General features: G+C 43.7%; 1 long non-coding RNA gene across 2 annotated transcripts in view; it reads right to left on the bottom strand.

Moving 5' to 3' along the window:
- LOC124225188 (uncharacterized) overlaps positions 1–9,508 on the bottom strand; it is a 67,778-nt gene extending 58,270 nt beyond the window's left edge. For both annotated transcript variants that reach the window (XR_006885031.1, XR_006885032.1), the window contains exon 1: positions 9,197–9,508. This is a non-coding gene — a long non-coding RNA (uncharacterized LOC124225188). The remainder of the gene's footprint in view (positions 1–9,196) is intronic.
- Between the last annotated feature and the right edge of the window lie 8,907 nt (positions 9,509–18,415).

The raw sequence follows: 18,415 nt of genomic DNA, 5'->3' as shown, positions 1-18,415 counted from the left end.
GAACATGAATCCCTTCCTTTTGGGGTGTTTAAGGAGCTGAAAAAGAGCATTAGAGAGAATGGAGTGCAGTCACCTTTCACTGTTGGGATGATAGAGGCACTGGGAGCCAGTTATCGTATGCTACCCTGTGATTGGCTTTTGCTCGCAAAGACTCTTTTGTTGCATGCTGAATATACTCTTTTCAGGTCTGAGTATAACGAGATATCTGTATCCCGATCTATGGATAATCTATCTTTAAACCCCCCTCTCCCAATCATCGCCGACATGTTACAGGGGGTCGGCCAATACGCGACACCTCAAGCACAAGCTGAGGCAAATGGAATGTTGCATAGACAATGTTCAGAGGTGGCATTAGCAGCCTGGAAGGCAATTCCCCCTTCAGGGGCAGACAGAGCCACCAATTCCTTTGTGAATGTCCGACAAGGGCCAAACGAGCCATACATAGAATTTATTGACCGTCTCCAGCAGGCAATTGAGAGACAAATAGCTCATCCTGAAGCAGCTCAAATTAGCCTGTTGAAAATAGCCTTTGAAAATGCTAATGCTGATTGCAAGTCTGCTATGTCTCACCTTAAAGGGCGAACTCACACCTTAGGGGATATGCTGCGAGCCTGTCAGGAAGTAGGAACTCATAGTCATGTGGCCAAAGTAATGGCAGCAGCGTTTTCCCAGCTGCCTGAAGGTGCTTTTGATAATGCCTGTTTTAAGTGCGGAAAACCTGAACATCGTGCAAAACAATGCAAGTCCGGTCCAAAAGATATCCCTGGTAAAGGGGGGCCAGCCGCTAATAAGAAGCCACCTTCTAAACCATGTCCTCGGTGCCGAAGGGGATTCCGTTGGGCGAATCAATGTCGCTCTAAAACTGATGTAGATGGTAATCTGGTCAACTGTGACTTTGCATCGGGAAACTCGGGAAACTGGAAACGGGGCACACTCCCCAGTGCCCCAAAAAACCAAGTTTGGGGAGCTCTCAATCAGCAGGCCGACTCTATGTGAATGATTTAGTGGCGGCCTCGTCAGGAAGTGCCAGAGTGGATCTCATGGCTTCAGAAACAGTCGTCATAGATTGTGCTGACAAAACCTTTCTTGTTCCTACCAATGTATGGGGACCTTTACAATCAGGATATTTTGGGTTATTAATGGGACGCTCTAGTTCAGCTTTGAAGGGCTTAAACATCATTCCAGGGGTAATTGATGCTGACTATCAAGGTGAAATAAAAATCATGGTCCGTTCATCTAGTTATTATGTGATAGAAGCTTTTACGAGGATAGCTCAGTTGATGTTAATACCTTACTTGTCCCCTGCTCACGCCTCCACTGCCAAGAGGGGGGCCAGTGGCTTTGGCCACACTGGCAACGGTGCTTTCTGGATACAGCCATTAACATTAAATCGGCCCATTCTTACAGTATACATACAGGAGATTCCCTTTGAAGGGCTCCTGGATACTGGGGCCAATAAAACCATTATAGCCTCCCCCACTTGGCCTCCCCATTGGCCGAAAAGACAAATCTCTGCATCTGTACAAGGTGTAGGGGGACTTATGACGCCTGAGGTAAGTGATCACGTACTCAAGGTCAGAGGACCTGAAAACAGAATTGCCCGAATTACACCCTACGTTGTGCCAATTCCATACTCCCTATGGGGGCGAGATTTGCTTTGTCAGTGGAAACTATCTCTAAACGTTAAGCTTTTTTCCTAGGGGTCACTGATGTTATTAACATTCCTCCCATACCTATTCATTGGAAAACTACCATGCCTGTATGGATAGATAAGTGGCCCCTTCCAAAAGAAAAATTACAGGCTTTAAAGATGCTGGTACAGGAGCAACTAAAATTGGGCCATATTGAACCCTCAGTTAGTCCCTGGAACACCCCAGTATTTGTGATAAAAAAGAAATCTGGAAAGTGGAGATTACTCCAGGACCTGAGGGCAATTAATGCTGTCATGCAACCTATGGGGGCTTTACAGAAGGGATTGCCAAACCCTTCTTTAATACCTGAGAATTGGCAAATTGTTGTTATTGACGTTAAAGACTGTTTCTTTTCTCTACCTTTGTGTGCCGCTGATAGGGAAAAGCTCGCATTCACTGTCCCAGTTTATAACAAACAAGAGGTCCCCCAGAGATATCAGTGGAAGGTCTTGCCTCAGGGCATGAAAAACAGTCCTACCATATGCCAACAATTGGTAGGAGATGTGTTATTAACTTTTTGAAGCAAATACCCTACTATACAACTTTACCATTATATGGATGATATTTTATTAGCAGCGCCAACTAAAAATTTATCATTAATGGCATACCAACAATTAATTGAATTGCTAAAAGGCAAAGGCCTGCTTGTGGCGCAAGATAAGGTACAGTTTACCTCCCCCTGGCAATTTCTAGGATTGATGATTGATAGACACCTGGTAAAGCCGTGCATTCCCTCTATTTCCATACCCAATACTTTAACATTAGTTACATTGCAACAGCTTTTAGGAAATATCAATTGGATGCACACTTTTCTTGGCATCCCGACACATTCTCTGAGTCACTTGTTTTCCTTGCTACGTGGTGACTCTTCCCCCTTTTCTACGCACACTCCTACCCCTGAGGCAAAACAAGAACCAAGCCTAGTAAACAAGGCTCTAACCTCCCAATTTTTAAATCGCTTTGATCCAGAAATTCCTTTCCGCCTGTATGTGATAAACACACCTAAGAGTCCTACTGGTATCGTCTTTCAAAAAGCGGGCAAGGTTATAAAATGCTTGGAGTGGATATACTTGCCCCACACACCAGCTAAGGTACTCTATACACATTTTGATGGAATAGCGGAGGTTATTCAGAGGGGACGTTTACGGTGTTTACAATTGCGAGGTGCTGACCCTCAGACCATTTTTTTACCTTGCACATCTTCTCAATTTGATCATGTTATGATGATCAGTTCACAAATACAAATGGCTTTGCAATCTTATGTGGGTGAGATTTCTTTTAAATCCCTGTCCCATCCACTCTTTCGTTTTTGTACACAAACTCCACTTACCTTCTCCTCGGTTATCTCTTCCCAGCCTATTCCTGATGCATTAACCGTGTTCACTCACGGCTCTGGAAAAACTGGAAAAGCCGGTATAGCTTGGTTTGCTAATAATGACTGGCAGACCAAAGTCTCTCAAGGACATTCAACTACTCAAATTGCAGAACTGGCAGCTGTATATCTAGCCCTGTGCGCCTTTCCTTCTGTTCCTTTGAATATTCTTACAGATTCTGCTTATGTAGCTAATGCTGTCCCGCTTTTACTCTCCGTTTTAAACTGTCATCAAACCACACAAGATATTTTCACTCATTTTCTGAAAATCAAGCAATTATTGTCCCAGCGTACTCACTCCTGCTTTATTGCACACATACGCTCTCACACTCCTCTTCCTGGTCCTTTATCTCAAGGGAATGCTATTGTTGATTCTGTTGTAGCCAATGCTTCACTCCTGCGTTTACAGCTGCACGTTCGTTTCATGCCTTACATCATTGCAATGCTCCAGCCCTGCGCTCGTGCTTTCACTTAACAAAACGACACGCTGCACAAATAATTGCTGGTTGCCCAGCCTGTCAACAATCTTCCCTAGCTACCTCTCCCTTCGCTGCTGATGGGGTTAACCCTCGTGGACTATACAGCAATGACCTTTGGCAAACGGACACAACAATATTTCCACCTTTTGGACGTTTCAGGTATATTATCGCTTCTGTTGACACTCACTCTCGATTTCTTTTCACATTGGCACATACAAAAAATACCGCTAAACAAGTCATTCGTCATTGGCTTGCTATATTTGCTTTCGTGGGGTCTCCTACATGCATTAAAACTGATAATGGTCCCGAGTTCTCAGCGCGAATTATCCGCCAATTTTGTGCAAATTGGAATATTATCCATAAAACTGGCATCCCCTATAATTCTACGGGACAAGCTATTATTGAGCAATGTCATAGAACGCTAAAGGCTGCTTTACAAAAAATGAAAGGGGGAAATGAGTATTATAAGAATGATCCGCAAGGTATTCTCAATCATGCCTTATTTACTTTAAATTTTTTGAATCTAGCGGAGGATGGCACACCAGCTGCAGAAGGATATATGGGTCAAACTCAGAACCATATGGCCCAACAAAGGCCAGCATTACACACATCTGTTTTGACACAAAATCTTGGCAAAGTGTGGATTAAACGTCCTTATACGGATATCTGGGAGGGCCCTTTTATGGTTAAGTGTTGGAAGAGAGGGGCTTTTTGTGTTTTGACAGATAAACGTTGAGTGGATTCCGTCAAAACGTGCACGGCCTGCTCTGGAATTACCAGAAAATGGACAAACGGATAAGTAAATCAGTTTTTTTCTTTTTTCTCTTTTCTTCTCTAATGCATGTTGAGGTGATTTCAGAGAATGAAAATCTCACATATTGGGCCTTTATTCCTAATCCTCCTCTCTTTACTCCAGTTACTTGGTGGCATGCCGATCCCCCTTTGTCCTCTAACGATTCTGATTGGACAGGAGGAACCTGGGTACCCCCACAACAACATACAGGCCTGCACCAAAAGGGAGAAGAACCTCTGGTGATGTATGCTAACAATTTACCTTTTTGTATGGTTTATCAAAACAAAAGCACAACATGTGTCACCTTTCAGGAACAAATGTATTTGTATTACCAACCTAAGAAAGGACAACAGGCAGCCAATCTGACATACATTACTGCTATATCAACATCTTACGAAGACAAAAGTAATGTCACACAAGTTCCTTCCATCCCAATTTGCCGTCCAAAAACTGATTGGCGTTACAAACATTACTCAGTACAGTGGTCCCCTTGCCGTACAGCATATCCAAGGTGGGGCAACATCTTTGGGGCCAACGTGCTGGATTGGGGACCTTATGGACATCTTTTGAGTGACAGTTATACTTGGGCCTTCAACAGATCAAGTCAGAAACCTATAACATGGAGCGAACACGGCCTATATGGACCCCTTTTACAACTATCTCACAATGAGACAGTGTGCAGCCCACTTCACAAAGGAATATGGAGAATTGGGTTGCCTTTATATCACGACGATTGTCCCATGGTAAATATGAGAATGCAAGTGGCAATTATTCATTGACTCTGATTCAAAATGTTTCTGATACCGTTATGATCTGTACCACGCATCCTTATGTGTTATTATGGGGAAAAAATGTCCCCACTATTGAAGAATCTTCTAGTATGTATGTAATTAATATTTCTCCCCCATATTGGTATTCTGATTGTTTAACACATTATAACGTAACCTCATTGAATGTGACCTATGTAATGGTGTTAAAAAGAAGAGCACATATTTGGTTACCTGTTTTTCTAAATCGGACATGGTCCGAAGAGCATGCTCTACATATCCTCCTTGGGTCCATGAGAAAATTATGCCCTAAGCGGTTTATGGCTACGCTAATCGCGTTCATTGTGTCTGCGGTGATTATCATTGCATCAGCTGCTACAGCTACTACTGCCTTGGTTAACAGTGTTCAAACAGCCCATAAGGTGGAGTCCGTCTTGGTAAATGTCACTCAAGAATTACAGACACAGGTGGATATTGATAAAGGGCTAATGTCACGATTGCAGGCATTAGAGGCAGCAGTAGAGTGGCTGGGAGAGCAGCAAAATGCATTAGATATGCATATGAAATTAAAATGTGACTGGCAATTTACCATGCAATGCGTTACCCCCCTACCGTATAATAGCTCGCTGACATCTTGGCAAGAAATAAAAAACATTTACAGGGGGCATTTAGTACCTCCCTGGCCAATGACATCACTGGGCTACAAGCTCGGTTAGAGAGGCAGTTACAAGAAGTACATAAGGTGTTCTCTCAACAAATATTTCAAGACATTGAGAATGGGTTACACTGGCTAGAGCCCTCCAATTGGTTCTCAGGCCTCAATTTATGCATATTTGTTAATGCTGGTGTGATTTTGATATTATCCATGTTAATAGTTTATGTTTTACATCTGCTGTGCTCCCTGAAAAAACAACAAAGTCAACAAGAGCAAGCATTGGTTATGATGGGCCTTCTGGCCTCAGCACAACATGACGCCTTCCTTGTTTTAAAAAACAAAAAGCAGGGAAATGTAGCTGCCCCTGACACAGGAAGGGTTAATAATCACTGGAAAAAGCTTGCCAACAAACTGTGACCCGGAGGTGAGAAGGCCGGTTAGCCAATGACGGGTAAGACCTCCAGGGGGAGGCAACCTAAGACAGGCATCGGCCGCCCGGGGGCACAGATGGAGAAATGATACCAATAGCGGGAGCAGGAGGGACTGTTGCCCAAGAGACCTTGCCTGCTCCGAGATAAAAATATACGAGCACAGCAATAACATGATAATATCAAAACAGATGCCGAGGGAGGGCTCCTTGAGAAATCACTAAGAATTCTTGGCATTTGCTAATTATTTCATCCAGAACACCTGTGTATGTCTAACAGATGTAAGCTATGTATATATTGAAACGCTGGTTACAATAAACTCAGAGTGGCCATCAGCCCTCTCTGCATCTATCCTGGTGTGTACATTGCATCGTGACACCGACAATCAAGCCATGCTGTGGCTGCATCCCACATACGAAATAGAGGAAGATTGACACAGATGTTAGCTCAGGGACGATCTCCCTCACAAAAAGAAAGAAAAAAAGAGAGATTTTATAAACTATTTTACCCAGGAATGTTATGAATTCAATTTATGTCTTTCCTTATATATCTTGCTTGGTTTTCCAGTCTTTTTATTACCATATAATTTGATCCTCACAAAAAACTGGGAGATTATTTCTATTTTACACCTGAGGAAATGGAGGCTCAGTGAGGCTAAAGGATTTGTCCAAGGCCACATGGCTGGGAAGGGGCAACGCTAGGATGAGACCCCAGATGTTCTAGGCTCCATGCTGGGGCCAATCCCATCACAACAGTGCCGGGAATGTAGACCCCATCTCGTCCTTAGGGATGGAGACTAGAGCAGAGTTTGGAAACATTCACACTCAGTTTCCACGTACTAACCAGGCACTCATACGATCCTAATCTGGAATCTGAGGGAACGACTCATGTTAAAGGTAGAGTTGATGTGTTTATCAGTCAACACACACACGTGTGTGTGTGTGTGTGTGTGTGTGTGTGTGTGTGTATTTAGCTCCTACAGTGTGACAATGTGGAAGAAACAAACAAATAAAAAAGGATTTTTGACCCATGTTATCAAGTGTGCAATGTTCTCAAGTGTGCTGCTCTCTAAGTTGTACAAAGTGGTCAAGGAAAGCTAAACCCATGTTTGTTCATTCATTCATTCAGCAAATATTTATTTAGCTCCTACACTGTGTAAAGCTTTGTCCTAGGTGTCAGGGAAATAACAGTGAGCAAAACAAAGTCCCACCTTCATGGGATGTTCATTCTAGAAGGCAGTTAGCAAATAGGACAGCATAGTAGGTCATTGGGGGATAAACTTAGTGGCTCTGATTATAGTGACCCTGGCCAATACTCAGGAAGGAGAAGGAGAAGTCAGTGTAGGTTCGAGTGGTGTGGATATGTGCCACTGTCACCTGGAGCCACAAATGATAGAAGTCATCCTTTTTTTTTTTTCCTTAGGAAGATTAGCCCTGAGCTAACATCTGCTGCCAATCCTCCTCTTTTTGCTGAGGAAGACTGGCCCTGAGCTAACACCCGTACCCATCTTCCTTTACTTTATACGTGGGATGCCTACCACAGCATGGTGTGCCAAGCGGTGCCATGTCCATACCTGGGATCCGAACTGGCGAACCCTGGGCCGCCGAAGTGGAATGTGCGAACTTAACCACTACACCACTGGGCTGGCCCGAGGTCATACTTTTTAAATGTGTTATGCCAGGGAGTATTTGTATCCTTTCTGGGAATATCAGTTTTATAGTAAGAGTAAGACTAGAAATGGATTCAGATCTTGAGTCTTTCATTTATCAGTTGTGTGATCTTTGATGAGTCGTGTGGTGATTTCTACTCTGTTTCCTCATCTGCAAAATGGGAATAACATTAGTATCTATCTCACCTCTGCCTCATAGACCTATCACGAAGATTGAAAGATAAGACAGGTAAGATATGGAAAGCACTGAGCACAGTAACTGACACAAATTAAGAAATAAATCGATATAGCTGCTGTACCAGTCAGGATTCTTTTAGTTGCAAATGATGGAAACAAAGAATCTACTGGCCTGCATAATTACGTTAAAAAATGCCTTGGGACCCAACCTCTCAATCTATGATTTCAGCTGGACTCCCAAGGATGGGCAGTGTCTGAATGAGAATTAGACTCTGAGCCCTTAAATGTGACACGGCTCCACGCACTCTGCACGGATTATCTCATTTAATCTTCTCCGCACTCAGTGAAGTAGGTGCTATAATCATCCCATTTTACAAACGAGGGGACTAGGGCACCAGGAGGTTAATGCCAGAAAGTGGAAGAACTGAGAATCAAGCCCAGCCATCTTACTCCAAAGCCTTTGTGCTTAACCATTACCCAGACTTTCTCCGAGGACAATAATGAGGGAAAAGGCGAAGAGGATAATGAGAGTTGCAAAGAAAAAAAATAAAGCATTATGAAAATTTTGACTTTTGATGTTACCCGTGGGTTCAATGGAAAATTGTAGGTTCATTTATCTCTGTACCCACAGCACCTAACACAGCACCTAACACACACCCAAGCAGACAGAAAGCAACTAATAGGCGTTTGACAAATGAATGAATTCATCACTAACAGTCTCCTTTACCTCTGCATCTCCAACATGGTCACTTATTTCAGCTTTTCACTTGTGAACAACCCACGTTGCCCCAGAGTGTTAGCCAATAAACTTATGCTCATAGTCATTTCACTTTTAAAAATCAAGAGAACTAATAGCAAGCATCCTTCTATATAAAGATCAGAAGGATTTTCTAACACTGAGTGGTTCCAGGAAAACAAACATTTCCACCTTCTCTGGCGCCCTCTGGTGCTTCGAGGCCGAAACTTATCAAGAGTGCCGATGCTTCCGGAAGTTGAGAGACGTGAAACTGAATCTGGATTTACTTTCTACATTGTACACACACAGAACACACACACAGACACAAACACACAGTCTCTTACGGATTAAACTCTGTTTTCCCTCTCTGCATGTTACTTCAATCAGTGCTTGCATGGGTTTCTCTAGTTCTGCTGGGCTGTAATTTACCTTAGTTTGAATTTCCTTCAGGTCCTCTTCCTAGAGACTCACACGACCTGTAGAATGTGTGTCTGTGCTTTCTGGAGGGGTCACGAGTGTTATCTGGCACCACTGCCTCACTGACCTCTCTCCCTCTTTTCCTCAGGCCACGGCTCTGAATGTCTGGAGCAGTTACAGGGCAGGAAGCTCTCCCCGGAAGAAGAAAGCTCGCCCTCTGTTCTCACTTTTCCTTTCCTTAAAGGGGCCCTCGAAGCCTGCTGCTCCTTCTTCAATGCCTTGCAGAGCTAGTTGCTTGTTCACTAGAGAAGTAGGCCTTTTAGCTTTTCCAGTCCCCCTGGTCGCCATCAAACTCTCTCACGTGACCACGGGAAACAGACAGAGGCTGGGGGGGGGGGGGGGGGGGGAAGTGCAGGTGGCAGATCCCACGCTGTCTAGAATCAGCAGCCCTGTCCCAGCAGCTGGATAAACAGGCTCAGATTCGCAGTTGGGCTGAAGTTGCAAACTGCATTGTATTTCCATGAAACTGAATAACTAGTGATAATGTTTAAATTATTGATCATAATGGCCGACTTTTAGTGCTTAGTGGGTACTAAATACATTGCTGAGTGCTTTCCCTGCAGCGTCTCACTTAATTTCCACGAGTCCCCTGTGAAGTAAGTAATGTCACAATCCTCATTTTACAGATTAGGAAACGGGTTTAGAGAGGTTACATGCTTTATGGGACACTGTAGCTTTGAGAGAGTCTGTTTGGTATAGTTGTTTGAGCCAGAAGACTGCAGTCCCAATGCTGGCTCTACCACTTTCTAACTGGGTGACTTGTGCTGAGCTGCTTAACCTCTCTGTGCCTCAGTTTGCTTATCCGTAATAACAATAATTCATGCTTCATAAGGATGCTGTGGGTACTAAATGAGTCAATACATACAAAGTGATTAATGGTATTTGGCATATATTAAGTGCTATATGAGTACTTTGAAAAAAAAGAAGGAGGGGTGAGGGGCCAGCCTGGTGGCATAGCGGTTCAGTTCGTGTGTTCCACTTCAGCAGCCTGGGGTTCGCAGGTTCAGATCCCAGTCGTGGACCTAGCACCACTCGTCAAGCCACACTACGGCAGCATCCCACATAAAATAGAGGAAGATTGGCACGGATGTTAGGTTAGCGACAGTCTTCCTCAAGCAAAAAGAAGAAGATAGGCAACAGATGTTAGCTCAGGGCCAATCTTCCTCACACACAAAAATCGGAGACATGGAGCCCAGGTCGCTTCAGGCCACTCTATGATCTCCCTGAGGTATAGACTATGTTTGGTCTCCTCATGGATGTTGTTAGGAAATGGCTCCCACTAACACATCCTGCCATGGTGAATTTCTCTTTGTGCAGCAGAATCATCTGAGAAGGTTTAAAAACTATGGATCCTGATTCATTTAATCTAGGGCAAGGCCCAGGCATCTTTATTTTTCCAAAGCTTCAAGAGATGCCCATGTGTAGTCAGAACTGTGAGTCACTGCCATAGAACTTAGATGTTTACAAAGCTCTTTCCCATAATAGGATAATATTTACTCAGTGCTCACTATGTGCTAGATGTAAGTGCTTTATTGGGATCATCTCATTTAACCTTCCAACAAAAACTCCATGAGTTAGGTCATTATTATCATTCACACTTTATGCATGGGAAAACCAAGGAATAGAAAGGAACTTGCCCAAACTCACTTAGCTAGCCCATGGCGGAGCCAGGATTTCAGATCAGGCGGACGGAGGTCATGGCCTGGACACTCAACTACCAGCCTATACTGCTTTCGATATGGTGTCTAATTTGAACTTTGCCATAAATCTGTGCAGTAAGCTTGTTTTGCCATTACCCCCAAGATATAGATGAGGAGACTAAAACTGAGGACTTGACCCAATGTACACAGCTAGTCAATGTGCAAGCTGGGGCTTATACCTGGTGCTTACAACTTAAAATTCTGTGCACTTTCCATATTGTTGCAGAGAACTTCAAATAACCAAGGATGATAGCTATTGTATAAGGTCTTTCATATGCATTGTCTTCTCTTCTTTCCTGCAGTGAATGCTTTGGTCCATGCCTTCATCTCATAGGTTATTCTGGCAAGAGCTTCAACCAAAAGCCCTCTTTCTGTCTTTATCGCCTCTCTGCACACTGCTTCCAGCTTCATCATCATACAGGAAATGAAGAGCTCAACAAGCAATTCTTTTGCTTAAAATCTGACTAACATTTGTACTGTGTGCTATCCTATGGATAGTGGGTTGAATGGTGGTCCCCAAAAGATACATCCATAGCCTAACCCCTGGAGCCTGTAAATGTGTCCTTATTTGGAAAAAGGGTCTTTACAAACCTGTAATTAGGACTCTCCAGATAAGATCATCTTGGATTATCTGGGTGGGCCCTAATTCCAATGACAGTGACTTTATTAGAGAAAAAAGAGAAGATACATATACACAGAGGAGAAGACCATGGGAAGACAGAGGCAGAGATTGGAGTTCTGTGGCCAAGCCTAGGAAAGAAAGGCTGGAGCCACCAGAAGCTGGAAGAAGGGAGTAAAGATTCTCTCCCAGAGCCTCTGGGGGAGCATGGCCCTGCCCACAGTTAATTGCAGACTCCAGAACCGTGAGAAAATGCATTTCTGTTGTTGTAAGCGACCCAGTAGGTAGTAATTTGTGTTGGTAGCCCTAGGACAATAGCACATCATTGCATCACCTCTTCTTGACTTACAGGGCTCAGGACATCCATGGCTTCCCTGCTCGTCCAGCCCTGTCTCGAATAAACCCTGTCCCCATGTGGCACTCCTTCACTGTCTTCTGCATGGGACCCTCAGGCCCTCTCTGTGCCTTCCCTCCTGTTGCCTCCTCTTTGTTGGAAAGAAGACATGCTATCTAACAGAATCCTCCCTCAGAAGGGAATGTCTTCTGAGATGGGGTGACAAGGGGAAGGAGATGGGCTCTGCAAGGATGTGGGGTGGGGGCAGAGCACCCTTGGCAGGGACTCCCTTGACCTATTTTCTTCCCTTTTTTACCTTTCTTGTGTTTCCTCCATCAAAGAGCATGTCTGAGCCTCGCTACCTGCACAAGTCACGCCTTATCCTTGGGCATCATCTGCAAAGAAAGAATGTTGACAAGTTGATCTCTTGCAGTCCTTCTAGATCTCATTTATAAGGTATAGAGAAATCTATCTATGCAAAATATTTTCTTGAGCACCTACTAAGTACTAAACACTGCCCCAAGAGCTGGGGCTATCACGGTGAGATAGATGTGCCTGACCTCTTCTGGGGTGATGACTACTGTGCTTATCTACCTGGACTTGTCCAAGGTCACACAGCTAGTAAGTGGCTGGTCAGGATTCAAATCTACTTCTATCTGACTTCAAAATTCATGCTTTCCACCAGATCAGGTATATCGGTCAGAGTCCTGGCAGGAAATGATAGCGTGTTCAAATGGTATAACTGAGGAGAGTTTAATAAAAGAAGATTTACGAGGGTGTGGGCAAGGTTAAGGAAACCCAGCAAGGGATGGGCTGTGTCCCAGTGCCAGCAGCAGGAGGGAGGTATTGCCACACCTGGCTCTGAAGAGGTGAGGCGAGGAAGGGGTTGCTGGAACCTGGGGAGACTACCTGTAGCTGTAAGGGAGGGCTGCCAGCGGGAGCTGTGCCCTTTGGCAGAGGGGGAACCCACAGGAACCCTGCAGGGAGGGAGGTGGGGGAGTGAAGTGCCTACTCTCACACTCCTCCCCCTTTCCATCTCCTGCGGTGCCTGCCATTGGCCAAACCCAACCTGAAGCCAGGGGACAAGGGACAGCACACCAGTGTTCCCCAAACTTTACACCTTCAAATACCACCTCCATGAATTTGTCACGTCCCATGTGTACTATACACTCACCTGTACTTACTATTTAAAAAAAGGTTTTTAATAAATTTGAAAATTTTCCTCACTTTTACACACTTTATTAAATATGTTAATACTAATAAGTACTAATAAATGTGTTAATAGCAATTAAGGTAATATGCTACTACCTTAAATTGAAGAAAACCACTAAAAAATACAATGAAAAGAAATCAAGTTTACAAAATTTTAAAAATTAAGATTAATAATTATATATTGACAAGAAATTTTCACACATTTAGCTATATGGGGGAACTATTCAAGTTCAAAACTGATTCAGCTTGAACTAAAAGTCCTGACTTATGGCCATACGTACATTGTACATCTACTTACCCGTTAAAGTAAAGAACTCACTCTCTTGAGAGAAGAATGCTGCTTCCCCTCCAATGCCCCATTGGTAACACCCAGGCTAGGCCCTTTCATGACATCAGGGTCATGTTGACCTGCTAATTTGCAACTGAATATCTCTTTGAAATTTTGATGAAAATGCATTCTGGATGTATTTAATGTATCTTCTTTGTTCTAAAAAGATATAAGTCTGTACTGAAACCCATGCTTCTCCAGAACGCCTTCTAAGGCCTTCCTGGTTTATAATCCTCACTCAGGCTCCTAATACTTACCCCAATTTTGATTCATAGGTTGGTTATGGATTATTTGTGTGGACAATATGATAATTTATAAGGTCCTGTATAGTCTGGCCCCTAACTGCCTCTCCATTGTCCTCTCCCCTACCCCTGACCCATGCTTTCATCCCTCTGTTTTAGCCATCTTGGTTTTTTGGTCCCTCAAAACCAGCCATACTCCCACCCACCACAGTGCCTTTGCATAGGTTATTCCCTCAACGTAGATCAGTGAGAGAACACACTAAAAAATGTTAGGGAATCTGGATAATACAACAAATATAGGATAATCAGTTAAAAACAAGAGGAACTATGTTTTCCTGAAGAAGATTCTAGAATTGCAGTGGAATCACAAAGTATTTTGTCATCCAGGTTCTTGTCCTGGCACCAAAGTTTAACTCTATAATCTTAGATCAAATACTTACCAGATATGTGATTCAGTTTCTCCAACTATAAAATGAAAAAATATTAGCATGGAGGCAGGAAACACGTGGGCACATATGCCAGCACCTCTCCACTCCCACAACTTTCAGAAAGGGAAAAAAATTACTGTCAAGAACATGACAGGGGCCGGCTCCGTGGCCGAGTGGTTAAGTTCGTGTGCTCGGCTTTGGCGGCCCAGGGTTTGGCTGGTTCGGATCCTGGGCACGGACATGGCACTGCTCATCAGGCCATGCTGAGGCAGCGTCCCACATGCCACAACTAGAAGGACGCACAACTAAAATATACAACTATGTACTGGGGGACTTGGGGAGAAAAAGCAGGGAAAAAAAAAAAGATTGGCAACAGTTGTTAGCTCAGGTGCCAATCTTTAAAAAAAAAGAACATGACAGATATACTAAATCTGTTGAATGCAATCCATGGTTGTATTGTTCTGTGATGGGAATATGGCAAAATTTTCTTCCAAACACACACCACTACCAAATCCAAACTCTCTGTGCCCAGCTAGATATCTTAGTCTTGCTACATTTATTTATGGCTCTCCTGTGCAAATGCATTATCCAGCATACATATTTACGAATAAATGGGATAATAAATGGGGAGGAAGTATGGCCATTTTAGATGCCATTTAACATCCATTCTTCTTTGTTTTTATAGGAGTGACTTCTGCTTTCCTTGGGGCATTACCTCCTCACCTACACTCAGGTGTGTGGGAAGAGTTGGCCCGACCCAGGTTTCATTCCGTGGGCCACGTGACGGCCAGGAGACACAATCAGAACCAAGGAGACACAGCTGGGGACTTTTGCTTACAATTGTGCCCTTTTCTGCTGGACTTGAATCTGGGAGGATGCATTTGATCCCTTGAATAATCCACTCTCTCCATTTCTCCCCCTTGCTCTATGCCTTAAAGAAAACTGCACAATCTAAGGTCCTCTGGGTTCTAGGGGAAATCAGTCCATGTGGGGAATCAGCAGCAGATCAGAGGGAGGGAGAAGAGTGAGGCTGGGGTATTCTTCCCCGACTCCTCCCCTGGGGGGTTGTTGCAAACTGGCTGCATTTCTCTACTGAAGATCCTAGTTCCAGTGAGACAGCCCTCTCTAAGTTTTGGTAACCTATCCCCTCCCCGCCCTTTGCTCTTTAAACATCATCCATTTACTCCACTTTCCTCAGATTACCCACTTGGGGTGCTGTCTCTTTCGTACCTTTGACCCTGACTGAAACAGAGGGTGAAGGGCTGGACCTGCACAGCCCTTGTCATCTCGTGGGGTCCCAGAGTAAGATCGACAAGAAGGAGAGCAGAGCCAAGGGAGGCAGAGGGACAGAGTCCTAGCCCCCTGGGCTGACCACCTGACTCCGCCTATGCCCTAGGCTGTTACACACACTGATTTTTCAGTCTTGTGAACAAATATATATATATATATTTTGCTCAAAACATTTTGAGTTGATGTTTCAATTGCTTGAAACAGAATAAGTCTTTTTTTCTTTTTAATTAAAGAAACATTTATTGAGTGCATCCTATATGCCAGGCACATGCTAAGTAGAAGGGTTAAAATAGTGCAGTCATTCTCAAAGTGTGGTCCCTGGAGCAGCCGCATCAGCAGTATCTGGTGTATTAGTTACCTATGGCTGCCTAACAAATCACCCCAAAACTTAGTGCCTAAAACAACAATAACCATTTATGATCTCTCATGGTTTCTGTAGGCTCTGGCATAGGGTCTATCATGAAGAAGGAGTCAAAATATTGGCTGGGGCTGCACTCATCTGAAGGCTTGACATCCACCAAAGGATCTGCTTCCAAGGTGGCTCATTCACATGGCTGGCAAGTTGGTGTTGGTCAGAAAGAGTCTTAATTAGGGGCCAGCCAGGTGGCGCAGCAGTTAAGTGCGCACGTTCCACTTCTCGGTGGCCCGGGGTTTGCCGGTTTGGATCCCGGGTGCGGACGTAGCACTGCTTGGCAAACGCCATGCTGCGGTAGGCATCCCACGTATAAAGTAGAGGAAGATGGGCGTGAATGTTAGCTCAGGGCCAGTCTTCCTCAGCAAAAAGAGGAGGATTGGCAGTAGTTAGCTCAGGGCTAATCTTCCTCCAAAAAAAAAAAAAAAGAGTCTTAATTAAGGTGTAGCTAAAAATGCAGCTCTAAAGTGAAGATTGTGGATCCCTGATCCTAAAGACCCTAAATTTGACCTAATTACAGAACTCTTCCCATTCCCATCTCCATGAGGTCTGATCCTATTTTCAGGTTTCTCTGAGATTCTGTCTCCCTCACATATTATGTGCATCCTTAACTGTATTCACCATCTTTACTCAAGTTAGCATGAGGGGCCTTGGAGCAAAATGAACGTAATAAAACAGTTCCCATTTTACAGAAGAGCAAATGGAGGCCAAGATAAACAAAGGGACTTCATCTAAGTCCCAGGTACCATCAAACTTGGACTTGGCAGCATGTCTTCCATGCTACCCAGCTTCCCTGTGTTTATTTTCCCTCTTTCCCTCATGTTGTTCCCTTCCTGTTTGCCCTTCCTGAATTTTTGTTGCCCTATTGACTTAGTAGCCTAGTAAGTGTCACATTATCTCAGAGCTTTGCTGCCAGCCCATTGTCAGAGAAGAGAAGCCATGGGTTTGTCTTTCTCTGAGTTCCATCTCTGGTCTGCTCACTCATTTGGCATTTAGCACGTGCTATCCTATGAAAGTTTCAGGCATGTTTGATAATGTTAACGTGTGCTTTTATTGAGCTCCCCAAGTATTCATGACTTGCCTTCTCACGTGAGAGTAAATTTATCTGGTATCTGATTCATCTCTGAAAAATCTATAGTGCCTAGCACAGTATTTAGCTCACATTAGATAACCAGTAAGTACCCATTAACAAGATTGACTAAAAGGAGCTTACATTCAGCAAAATGCTGGCTAAGCTTCTAAAATTACAGTGGCTCCACCAGGACAGAAGTTTACTTCCCTACCACTGCCTGGCAGCGGGCAGGCAGTCCAGGATGGGAGGGTGGCTCTGTTCTGTGAAGTCATCCAGGACGCAGGTTCCAACTTCTTGCTCTGCCATCCTCTAGGTGTTTTCCCCTCATGGTCAGAGCTAGCTCCCTAGTACCGCATTCACGTTCTGGCCTAAGGAAAGGAGGAAAGGGAAAGTGAAGGGAAAACAAGTAGCTTCCTTATTAAAATGTGATTCAAATATGCACATATTATCTCTGCTTGCAGCTCATTGGCTAAAACATTGTCCCATGGTCACATCAGCTTGCAAGTGGTGCTGAGAAATCTAGAATCGAAATGGACAGCCATGTGGTCTGATAAAACTCAGGTCATTGCTGGTAAAAGAAAGACAAGGAGCCGTTTGACCATCTAACATTCACTGTAATGACTAAAAATAAAAAGATTAATGATACCAAGTGAGGGGGAGAATAAAATGGTACATCCACCTTAGCAAACTCTGTGGTCATTCCTTTTCTAGGTATTTACCTAAGAGTAATGAAAACATATGTCAGCAGAAGGACTGGTACAAGAATGTTCATAGGAGCCTTATTCATAGCAGCCCAAAACAGGAGACAAACCAAAGGTCCATCACAGGAGAATGATCAATCAGATCAGGGATAGTCATACAATGCAATGCTGCTCAGCGCTAAAAAGAATCAAACTCCTGATACACAAAACAACCAGGGTTGACTTACCCATTTGGCACAGTAGGCACAGTGCCAGGCTCACGAAGATGTTTTAATTTCTTTTAAAATCAGAAGGAAAAAAATGAACTTTTAGGTTGAAGATAATGTTTTATTATGTAATATGGATATATTTGTCTTTAAAGTAACACAGTTATAAGATATAATTTTTAACTTTATTTTCTAGGAAGGAAGGGGCCCAAGAAGTCCCTGGGGCCCACGAAGGTCATAAGGCAGCCCTACAGACAATAGGGATGAATCTTAAAAAACATCATGTTGAGCAAAAAAACTTGAGACACAAAAAGAGTACATGCTGTATGATTCTATTTAATGAAGTTCTGTAACAGCAAAACTAATCTACATTGATAGACACTAGAAAGTGGTTGCCTCTGGGTTGGGGAGCGATTGCCTGGAAGGAGGAAGGAAGGTTCTTTCTGGGATGACAGAAATGTTCTGTCTCTTGCTTTAGCTGGTGGTTATCTAAATCATGGAACTGAATCTTTAGGATCTGTGCATTTTTTTTTTAAAGATTTTATTTTTCCTTTTTCTCCCAATGCCCCAGGTACATAGTTGTGTATTTTTAGTTGTGGGTCCTTCTAGTTGTGGCATGTGGGATGC

The sequence above is a fragment of the Equus quagga genome, chromosome 14, assembly GCF_021613505.1.
Source record: "Equus quagga isolate Etosha38 chromosome 14, UCLA_HA_Equagga_1.0, whole genome shotgun sequence".
NCBI classification, from domain to species: Eukaryota; Metazoa; Chordata; class Mammalia; order Perissodactyla; family Equidae; genus Equus; species Equus quagga.
This window is presented reverse-complemented; position numbering and strand designations above follow the sequence as displayed.